Source organism: Mus caroli, chromosome 4 (genome assembly GCF_900094665.2).
Source record: "Mus caroli chromosome 4, CAROLI_EIJ_v1.1, whole genome shotgun sequence".
Taxonomy (NCBI): Eukaryota; Metazoa; Chordata; class Mammalia; order Rodentia; family Muridae; genus Mus; species Mus caroli.
The window spans coordinates 45884866-45894720 of NC_034573.1; the positions used below are offsets into that span (position 1 = coordinate 45884866).

Here is a 9855-nt window from a genome sequence, read left to right on the forward strand (position 1 = left end):
AAAAAAAAAAAAGAAAGAAACATTTGCTTCCCAGATACCCATTTGCACTTTCGAGCAAGGAAAACAAAACCTAAACAGCCCCACATAGTGCTCTCCTAGTTTACTGTATGTATGCTTTACATTGCTAGAAGAATGCTCTTCCCTCTACAGCATGACCATGAATATGGGGCCAACAATTTTGATTTCAAAATCTTGTCATTTTTGAACCAGTTTTGTCACCTCTGTTTTATGTCAAAATGATATACTTGAACACTGAGCTATAGCAAGGAAAATGTATTTATTTATTGTTAGGCAGTTCTTCACAAGTAATGGGATCTGCCTCAGGCAGGCTGAGTGTGGATAATGGATTCATTTCTATTATCAACACAAGTATACACCCAGTGGATGAGAGTCAGCACCAAATCTCTTGACCTCTTCATACTATTTGATTAAAGCAACTTTTCAATAAATGTGTTACATGAATAATCTTTTCATCAGAATGGGATCCTCCCAGATTCTCAAGTTTGGATATTTATCTTATAAGCATCAGTATAGGATGCCCTTGAATAAATGTCAACTTTTGATCATCAGGTTTGTTGGATGACTTAGGTGGAAAATTGAGAGTTACAGTAAAACATGCTAGAATTTTAACTAAGGAATGTCAGAGGAAAAACACTAAAAGAAGAGCCTGACAACAGGAAGCTAACTAGCACAGATTAAAAAAACAAACAGTGCAAATAGAATATCCGGAAAATAAATGCTTCTTACAGTACTCGTGTCTTCTGTCTCCCAGAACCATATCATTATTCCTAATGATATCCTGTTATACCTATAGATCAATGCCCAGTACAGTCATCATCAGAGAGGCATCCTCCAGCAGATAATGTGAGAAGGTGCAGAGACTCAAACCAAAAAATAAGAGGAGCTCAGGGAACCCCATAGAAAAAGGATAGAAAAGATTGTATGAGTCAGGGGGCTTGAGATCAGGAGTAAACAGCCCATGGAACCAACTAAGTAGGGTTCATAGGACCTCACAGAGACAGTATCAAAGCCTACATTAGTCTATGATAGGTCCTGTACATATACCTTATGGTTGAGTAGCCTGTAGGTTTTGTGGGACTCCTAACAATGGAGGGTGTCTCTGACTCTTGTCTGCTCTTGGAGCCCTTTTCTTCTTCCTAGGTTGCCTTGCCCAACATTGATATGAGGGTTTGTGTCTGATGATATTGCATCTTGTTATGCTGTATTTGGTTGATATTCCTGGGAAGCCTGATCAGGGTGTATTACATGAGAGAAGAATTTTTTTTTAAAAAAGAACTTGACAATACAAACACAGTGGGGAAAATATTATTTGCCAAAACCTTTCCAATGACTAGCAGTCTAAGACAGACACATCCCCAGGTGAATGAATGGCATGAAGCTGTGAATGGAGCTGAGAAAGGGTAAGGCTTTGCTAGTGTGCCCATGTCCCGTGTTCAGTGCCTGGAATCACAAGCACTGAATAATAAAAATATTATGGCAATAAATACTAGTAACTTCTTCAAAACCTCATAAAAATCTACAAATGAGACACAACTCAAATATGATAATATAAGGGAATGAATTTTATTTTCTTACTAGTACTCTCCTCCCACACTACTGGCAGTGCAGTGTTTTGTCCCAGGCATAACCTCATCAAAGAGGAAAAAAACGGAGACTTACCAGTTGGCCTATAAATTCAAAATTAATAGAAAAATGAATTATTCATCTATATTTATAGCCTATGTACAAGTATCTGACCTGTGCCATCATAGCTGTTTTTCTTATGTGAATTAATAATTGATAAGGAACTAGTTGCTTTCAAATACCAAAATAATCCTTTTCTCCTTTTTCTGTAACATCACTTTTTTTTCTAAATATTAAGATCCTAGTGTAGCCTTCATCATTTCTAACAACCTAACAACCTGAGGCTATAAACTCTCAAATCTCTCCATCTTTAACACCATTAGGCCTCAATGCTATTAAGGGATGCAAAGATGATAACAATTTGCTTTGGTGCAGTGTCATCCAGATGAAAAGTGTTCCTCAGATGCAAGATTTATAAAACACACACACACACACACACATTTGCTTTAAACATTGTCTTTAAAACTGAAAATAAATAGTTGGTATTTTTAGTACCTTATAATTGAAAGCTTCATACATAACAATAGCTAGCTCATCACCATTATCTCCATGTTTTTTGAAGCTAAAAATAAAGTTACTTTAAAATAACAAAATAGGCTTTCTGCTCGGCCGTTCTCCTGTATAGGAGGCAGCCACGGCGCCCAGCCGGAATGGCAGGATCCTGAAGCCCCACTTCCACAAGAATTGGCAGCAGCGAGTGGACACTTGGTTCAACCAGCCGGCTAGCAAGATCCGCATGTGCAAGGCCGGGCAGGCGAAACCCCTCGACACGCGTCTGGCCCCATCAGGCCCATTGTGAGATGCCCTACAGTTAGATACCACACCAAGATCCGGGCTGGCAGGGGCTTCATCCTGGAGGAATTCAGGGTGGCTGGTATCCACAAGAAAAAGGCTTGCACCATCGGCATCTCTGTGAACCCAAGGAAGCGAAACAAATCCACTGAATCACTGTAGGCCAACGTGCAGCACCTGAAGGAGTACTGCTCCAAACTCATACTTTTCCACAGGAAGCCTTCTGCTTCGAAGAAAGGAGACAGTTCTGCTGAAGAACTTAAGCTGGCCACCAAGCTGACAGGACCTGTGATGCCCATCTGGAATGTGTACAAAAAGGAAAAGGCCAGAGTTATCACAGAAGAAAAGAAGAACATTAAGCTTTTGCCAGTCTCCGAATGGCCCATGCCAATGCCTGGCTCTTTGGCATCCAAGCAAAAAGGGTGAAGGAAGCTGCAGAGCAAGACGTTGAAAAAAAGAAGTAATGTGCTGTTGGAGAGTTGCAATAAATTTTCCATAAGGCAAAATAATAATAATAATAATAATAATAATAATAATAATAGGTGCAGATCTGCAGAGGGCCAGGGCTGCACTCTTTCTGCATTTCTCCTCATCTCCAGCAGCCAGCAGCAACACTGGTCTTTGCAGGCCAGGAACCTGTGCATGATGCCTGCCAAAAAGGGAGGAGATGGAATTAAACAACCTCCAAGACTTGGAACCTCACAGAAAATTGGTATTGTTAGATTGTGAAACGTTGGGAACTCCAACTTCTTCAATGTATTAAGCAATAGTTAGGCTTGAGAGGAAAACATCCTAGTCTGCACTATTGATCCTATTGAGAGGAGAATGTCTGTGTCAGATGAGAGGTTTGACTTTCTCTGCCAATATCACGAACCAGGAAGCAAGAGTAATCCTTTCCTAATGTAGTGGCTATTGTTGGATATATGAAAGGTGCTCATAATGGGCAGGGCTTGGGGAATGCCATTTATCCCACATTAGTGCCTGGGAGGGGGTTTTTCACGTAACAAATGCTTTTGAAGGTGATGATATCGCACATGTTGAAGGAAGTTTAGATTCCACTCAGGATACAGAAGTAATTCATGAAGAGCTTCAGTTGAGAGATGAGGAAATGATTGGGCCCAGTATAGACAAACTAGAGAAGGTGGCTGTGAGAGGAAGTGATAAGACACTAAACACCAAGCCCAAATATACATATACATATACATATACATATACATATACATATACATATACATATACATATACATATATATATGGTTACAGATCAAAAGAAACCTATTCACTAGAATGACAAAGAGATTGAAGTTTAACTCAAAACCAATGATCCACTTGGTTAATCTTTCTGAAAAAAAAAAACTATATAAGAAAGAAAAACAAATGGTTGATATATCTGTCTACTAATCTATCCATACAGAAGATACTAGAAGGAAAACTCCTATACAAACTACACCCAAGAAAACACAAGAAATTAGGCATCCCACAGCAAAAAGAGAATCTCTCTCTCTCTCTCTCTCTCTCTCTCTCTCTCTCTCTCTCTCTCACACACACACACACACACATACACACACACACAGTAACACATTCAAAATCAGAACAACAGGAACTAACAATCATTGGTCATTGATATCTCTCAACATCAACAGGCTCAATTCACCTATAAAAAGATAAGGGCTAACACATTAGATATGTAAACAAGATCCTCAATTCTGCTGCATATAAGAAATACTCCTCAGAAACAAAGATAGACACTACCAGAGTATACAGGGGTGGACAAAAGATTTCCAAGCAAATGTCCCCAAGAAGCAAGCTGAAATAGCCTTTCTAATATTTAATAAAATAGACTTTCAACCAAAAGTAATCAAAAGAGATGGGGAAGAACACTTTACACTCATCAATGGAAAATTCCACCATGATGATGTCTCAATTTTGAACATCTATGCCTCAAAATACAAGGGAACACACTTTCAGACAGAAAAAAAAAAAAACAAAAACCTTTACTAAAACTCAAAACACATGTGGAAACCCACACAGTAGTAGTGAGTAAAGAAATTCAACACCCCACTCTCACCAAGAGGAAAGTCATCAAAACAAAAACCAAACAGAGGAACAATGAAACTAACAGAAGTTATGAACCAAATGGATTTAACAGAAATGTTATATATATGTTATATGTATGCATGTATGTGTATATATATACATATACATATATATATATATATATATATATATATATATATATATATATTTAACATTTTACCCCCCAAGAAGAAGAATATACCTTCTTCTCAGAACATCATGCAAACTTCTCCAAAATTGACCATATAATCAAACACAAAACAAGCCTCAACAGATACAAGAAAATTGAAATAATCTCTTGTATTTTATCAGATTGCTATAGACTAAGGCTGGACTTCAACAACAACAGAAACAACAGAATGCCCGCATTCTCATGGAAAATGAACAACTCTCTACTTGATAACTTGGTCAGGGAAAAAGTAAAGAAAGAAATTAAAGACTTTCTATAAAAATGAAGGCACAACGTACCCAAACTTATGGGGCACAATGAAAGCAGTGTTAAGAGGGAAATTAATAGTACTAAGTACCTTCATAAAGAAATTAAAGCGATCTCATACTAACAACTTAACAGCACCCCTGAAAACTCTAGAAAAAAAAAGCAAACACACCCAAGAGGAGTAGACAACAAGAAATAGCCAAACTCAGGGCTCAAATCAACCAATTAGAAACAAAGAAAACAATATGAAGAATCAATAAAACCAAGAGTGGGTTCATTCTATGAGACCACAGTTACTGAGATACCTAAACCACACAAACTAAGCAAGACAACTTCAGACTAATTTCACTTATGAACATCAATGCAAAAATAATCAATAAAATTCTTGCAAACTGAATACAAAAACACATCAAAAACATCCTTCACCATGATCAAGTACACTTCCTCCCATGGTTGCAGGATGGTTCATTATATAAATATCCATCAACATAATATACTACATAAACAAACTGAAAAACAAAGATCACATGATCATATCAATAGATGTTGAAATATCCTTCATGTTAAAAAAACTTGAGGGGATCAGGAATTCAAGGCAGATATCTACACATATTAAAAGCAATATATACAGCAAACCAATAGCCAACATAAATTAAATGAAGAAAAATTTAAAGCAATTCCATTCAAACCAGGGTCAAGACAAGACTGCCCCACTCTCTTCATATCTATTCAATATAGTACTTGAAGTTCTAGCAAGAGCAATAAGACAACAAAATGAGATCAAAGGAATAAAAATTAGAAAATAAGAAGTCAGAGTGTTACTATTTGTGGATGATATGTTAGGATATGTAAGCAATCTCTAAAATTCTACCAAAGAACTCCTAACTGATAAACAACTTCAGCAAAGTGACTGGATATAAAATTAACTTAATCAGTAGCCTTCCTATACACAAATCATAAATGGACAGAGACAGAAATTAGTGAAACAACGCCATTCTCTATAGCCACAAAATATGAAAATGTATAGGTGTAGCTCTAACCAAGCAAGTAAAAGATTTTTAGGACAAGAACTACAATCCCTGATGGATCTGGAAGATATCATCCTGAGTGAGGTAACCCAATCAAAAAAGAACTCACATGATATACACTCACTGATAAGTGGATATTAGCCTAGAAAGTTAGAATACCCATGATACAATTTGCAAAACACAAGAAAATCAAGAAGAAGGAAGACCAATGTGTGGACACTTCATTCCTCCTTAGACTAGGGAACAAAATACCCATGGAAGGAGTTACAGAGACAAAGTTTGGAGCTGAGATGAAAGGATGGACTATCCAGAGACTGCCCCACTCGGGGATCTATCCCATAATCAGCCACCAAATGCAGACACTATTGCATATGCCAGAAAGGTTTTGCTGACAGGACCCTGATATAGCTGTCTCTTGTGAGGCTATGCCCTGGCAAATACAGAAGTGGATGCTCACAATATATTGGATGGAACACAGGGCCCCCAGTGGAGGAGCTAGAGAAAGTACCCAAGGAGCTAAAGGGGTCTGCAACCCTATAGGTGAAACAACAATATGAACTAACCAGTACCCCCCCCCCCCAGAGCTCATGTCTCTAGCTGCATATGTAGCAGAAGATGGACTAGTCATCCATCATTGGGAAGAAAGGCCCCTTGGTCTTGCAAACTTTATATACCCCAGTAGAGGGGAACACCAGGGCCAAGAAGTGAGAGTGGATGGGTAAGGCAGCAGGGCACCGGGGGGAGGGTATAGGGGACTTTCAGGATAGCATTTGAAATGTAAATGAAGAAAATATCTAATAAAAAGTTGAAGAAAAAAAAAGAACTACAATCCCTGAAGAAAGAAACTGAAGAAGATATCAGAAGATGGAAACATCTTCCATGCCATGGATCAGTAGGATTAATAATATAGTGAAAATGGCCATCTTACCAAAAGCAGTCTATAGATTTAATTCAATCTCCATCAAAATTCTAACACAATTCTTACAGACCTTGAAAGAGCAATTCTCTACTTTGTATGAAAAAAAAACAAAAACAAAACAAAACAACAACAAAAATCCACAAAAAAACACAAACAACAACAACCAAAAAAACAAAAAACAAAAAACAGGAGAGCCAAAATAATCCTGAACACTAAAAGAATTTCTGGAGGAATCACCATCCCAGACCTAACACTGTACTGTAGAGCAATATTGTTTCTTTTTTTAAAAAAATGCATGGTATTGGTACAGAAACAGACACATTGATCAATGCAATCAAACCAAAGATCCAGAAATAAACCCACACAGCTATGGACATTTGATTTTCTACATGGTACCAAAATCATACAATGGAAAAAAGGAAAGTATATTCAACAAATGGTGCTGGTCCAACTGGATGTCTACATGTAGAAGAATGCAAATAGATCCATATTTATTACCCTGCACAAAACTCAAGTCCAAGTGGATCAAGGAACTCAACATAAAACTGGATACAATAAACCTAATGGAAGAGAAAATGGGAAAGAGCCTTGAACACATTGGTACAGGAGACAATTTCCTGAACAGAACACCAATGACTCAGGTCTTAAGATCAACAAATGATAAATAGGACGTTTTGAAACTGAAAAGCTTCTGTAAGGCAAAGGACACTGTCAACAGGACAAAATAACAGCCTATGCAATGAACAAATATCTTCACTAATTCTACAACTAACAGAAGGTCAATATCCAAAATATATAAAGAATTTGAGAAGTTAAACTCCAAAAAAACCAAACAACCCAATTAAAAAATGGGGAAGAGATCCAAACTGAATTCTCAAGAGAGGAATCTCAAATGGCTGAGCAGTGTTCAAAATCCTTAGTCAACAGGGAAATGCAATCCAAAATGACCTTGAGATTCTACTTTACACCAATCAGTGATTTAGCAGAGACTGAAAGAAAAGTCAACTAATAACCAGCCCAACTTGAAACTCATACCATTGGCAAGCATCAATGCCTGACACTATTAATGATGTTTTTATGACAGGAGCCTAGCTAGCATAACTAACCTCTGAGAGACTCTACCCAGCAGCAGACTTGATCTGACATTTTCCTCGGGGCATAGTTTACAATCTTAGTTTAGTTTTTTACAATGTCAATACAGCACAATAAGAGTGTGTGATAAATTCTTTGAATAAGAGTGTGTGATAAATTCCTAGATTTCAAGAAGCCATGATTTTTTTTTTATTTTACCTATGCAAAGTGTTGGCAGCGTGTAAAAACTTAGCCAAGGATTGTGGATGGCTATATGAAAGAATCTAACAGGAGATTCTCTAGTTCCAAAATTCACCCGCTACCAAAATTTACTACTAAAATTTCTGCATATCCTTGTTCTACCTCCTTTTACCTCTGTCTACACAATGAAAGAGCTTTGAGATGTACAGTTTAACTAAAAGAAAACAAGTATTTTCTATGATTTAAATTCTCTCGCGCGCCTTTTCTCATGGTACAAGAGCAGAAATATAGCCATGAATGATATAACCTATAATTTCCAGATATGCCCTCAAGAGTCAAGTGACAGAACAAAGTTGCAAATGGAGTCCACGTTACATATGAGTCCTTTGGGAAAACATTGTGTGTCCAAAGAGCTGTCCTTTCAATGCATTTACTGTCCCAGATGTGTTTAATCTTGTATTCACTTTTTTCCAGTTAGAGTCATGATTATGAACAACTGTAGATTATAACAGGTACTCTGATAGAATTCTTCTAAATCATCCATAATAAAGGGACTAAATGTGATTATTCTTAGACCTCCTTTCTTTTGTTCTTTCTGTTTCTTCCTTTGCCAGAGTTGAATACTCATCACATCTCAAGAGTTACAAAATGATTCATACTTTATTTAAAGTTCATTTTGTTTTGTCTAAGATGGGGTCTTATGTAGTTCATGCTGACCTAGAACTCACTATGAAGCTCAGGCTGGTCTTAAACTCATGTATGATTTTTCTGCCTCCACCTTCCAAGTACTAGGATTATAGGTATATAATTCAATACAATGTCTTCATGTGGCTCTTTGTTTGTTTGTTTGTTTGTTTGTTTTTTGTTTTTTGTTTTTTTGAGACAGGGTTTCTCTGCATAGCCCTGGCTGTCCTGTAACTCACTCTGTAGACCAGGCTGACCTTGAACTCAGAAATCCGGTTTGTTGTTGTTGTTGGGTTTTTTGTTTGTTTGTTTGTTTGTTTGTTTGTTTCAAGTGGCTCTTACTTCATAGCATTTCATATTGAAGGAAATGTATAAAGTAATCTACACTTGCTATCACAACATGTATTCATCAGCTACTATTGAGAATACTCTCATCAAATTATTAAATATATATTGAATAAAAATCTATAACAGAATTTTGTGTAATATCCCAAAATAATTTATTCTTCAAAAAAACTGGGAAGGATTTTAGCTTATTGCTGCTATTGATATGTAGTATCAATAATAGCTAAACTTACGTAATCAGCTAGAGTCAATTTAATCTCAAACTTTCTGCAATTATCTGTAAATTCTACAGTATGCCTTGGGTATTAACTTTATCTTCAATTTTCTATATTTCCAAGTCTCCCATCTCGTCTATTAAGTGTCAGTCAATGCATTAAGTACTCACTGGCATGAAGTGCAAAGCTCATTCGTGCTCTAACATGCCGAGACTCAGATAGTTCATGACTACAAATATGAATGCCATGTGGCAATATATTGATATGCTGGGGGCAGAAGCTTTTAAATTATTGCCACTGATATATTATAACTTCTCTGATTGCTAACTTTAGTACATCCCAGAGCAAAATTGTCTCCTCACTAGTATTTAAGAGTCAAAAAGGGAGATTTTATTAATACCTAAACCCTATATCATGACACCATATTTCAGTATATGAAATATG

At 36.9% G+C, this 9855-nt stretch overlaps 2 pseudogenes; both read left to right on the top strand.

Annotated features, from left to right (window-relative positions):
- LOC110293304 overlaps window positions 1-2900 on the top strand; it is a 5153-nt pseudogene extending 2253 nt beyond the window's left edge.
- Window positions 2901-3081: 181 nt separating this feature from the next.
- On the top strand, window positions 3082-8645 carry LOC110293305 (annotated as a pseudogene).
- The last annotated feature ends 1210 nt before the right edge of the window (window positions 8646-9855 follow it).